Here is a 2,141-nt window from a genome sequence, read left to right on the forward strand (position 1 = left end):
AATAAAGTAGTTAATTCAGTTTGCACATCATACAGTTGCTTAATTGCTGTTCCTCAAGACAGTCTTCAAACTTGGGTATCCAAGAAATGTTTTTAATTGTACTTATCATTTTATGACACAGAATTTTTTTTTAATTTACTTAAGGGTAGAAACTTAAAACTTTATTACTTTTATTGCTTCATCAAAAACATAGTGATAAAAACTAGTACAGTTGGGTATTATCACCTTGATTTGTGGTAAGGCAATAGCAGTTTTACTCACCATTTTTTAAAATCTTTTTTATTTTTTAACACCTTTATTGGAGTATAATTGCTTTACAATGCTGTGTTAGTTTCTGCTGTATAACAAAGTGAATCAGCTATATGTATACATATATCCCCATATCCCTTCCCTCTTGCGTCTCCCTCCCATCCTCCCTATCCCATCCCTCTAACTGGTCACAGAGCACTGAGATGATCTCCCTATGTGATGCAGCTGCTTCCCACTAGCTATTTATTTTATATTTGGTAGTGTATATATGTCAGTGCTACTCTCTCACTTTGTCCCAGCTTTAAAAATATGGAACGATTCACGAATTTGCATGTCATCCTTGTGCAGGGGCCATGCTAATCTTCTCTGTATCATTCCAATTTTAGTGTATGTGCTGCTGAAGTGAGCACCCATTTGCTTATTTTTGTTTTTATTTCCATTACTCTAGGAGGTGGGTCAAAAAAGATCTTGCTGTCATTTATGTCAAAGAGTGTTCTTCCTGTGTTTTCCTCTAAGAGTTTTATAGTGTCTAGTCTTACATTTTGGTTTTTAATCCATTTTGAGTTTATTTTTGTGTATGGTGTTAGGGAGTGTTCTAATTTCATTCTTTTACATGTAACTGTTCAGTTTTCCCAGCACCACTTATTGAAGAGCCTGTATTTTCTGCATTGTGTATTTTTGCCTCCTTTGTCATAGATTAGGTGACCATAGGTGCGTGGGTTTATCTCTGGGTTTTCTATCCTGTTCCAATGATCTATATTTCTGTTTTTGTGCCAGTACCATACTGCCTTGATTACTGTAGCTTTTTAGTATAGTCTGAAGTCTGCGAGCCTGATTGCTCCAGCTCCATTTTTCTTTCTCAGGACTGCTTTGGCTATTCGGAGTTTTTTGTGTTTCCATACAAATTGTAGATTTTTTTTTCTAGTTCTATGGAAAATGCCATTGGTAATTTGATAGAGATTGCATTAAATCTATAGATTGCTTTGTGTAGTATAGTCATTTTCACAGTATTGATTCATCTTTGATTTCTTTCATCAGTATTTTATAGTTTTCTGAGCACAGGTCTTTTGCCTCCTTTGGTAGGTTTATTCTCAGGTATTTTATTCTTTTAATTGTTTTAATTGCGGCATGTGGGATCTTTTAGTTGTGACATGTGGGATCTAGTTCCCTGACCAGGGATCGAACCTGGGCACCCTTCATTGGGAGCATGGAGTGTTAATCACTGGATCACCATGAAGTCCCTCTGCTCTGAAATTTATGATTTCTTTCCTTCTACTAACTTTGGGTTTTGTTTGTTCTTCTTTTTCTAATTCCTTTAGATGTAAGGTTAGGTTGTTTCTTTGAGATTTTTTTCTTGTTTCCTGAGGTAGGCTTATATCACTTTAAACTTTCCTCTTAGGACCGCTTTTGCTGCATCCCATAGTTTTTGGATCATTGTGTATTTGTTTCCTTTTGTCTCCAGGTATTTTTAAGTTTTTTCCTCGATTTCTTCAGTGATCCATTGGTTGTTTAGTAGCTTCTTGCTTAGACTCCATGAGTTTGTGTTTTTTTCAGTTTTTTCCTAGTAGTTGATTTCTAGTCTCATAATCTGTGGTCGGAAAAGATGCTTGATATGATTTCAATTTCCTTAAATTTACCAAGACTTGTTTTATAGCCTAGTGTGTGATCTGTCCTGGAGAATGTTCCATGTGCACTCACAAAGAATGTGTATTCTGCTGTTTTTGGATGGAATGTTCTATATATCAATTAAGTCCATTTGGTTTAATGTGTCATTTAAGGCCTGTATTTCATTATTGATTTTATATCTGGATGATATGTGCATTGATGTAAGTGGGGTATTAAAGTCCCCTACTATTATTGTGTTACTGTCAATTTTTCCTTTTATGTCTGTT

The 2,141-nt window shown here is 35.1% G+C and overlaps 1 non-coding gene across 1 annotated transcript; it reads right to left on the minus strand.

Moving 5' to 3' along the window:
* Positions 1 to 552: 552 nt before the first annotated feature.
* On the minus strand, positions 553 to 659 carry LOC136123996 (U6 spliceosomal RNA). The gene has a single exon (XR_010655946.1). It is a non-coding gene; the product is annotated as a U6 spliceosomal RNA (small nuclear RNA).
* Positions 660 to 2,141: the final 1,482 nt, after the last annotated feature.

The sequence above is a fragment of the Phocoena phocoena genome, chromosome 5, assembly GCF_963924675.1.
Source record: "Phocoena phocoena chromosome 5, mPhoPho1.1, whole genome shotgun sequence".
In the NCBI taxonomy this organism is placed as follows: domain Eukaryota; kingdom Metazoa; phylum Chordata; class Mammalia; order Artiodactyla; family Phocoenidae; genus Phocoena; species Phocoena phocoena.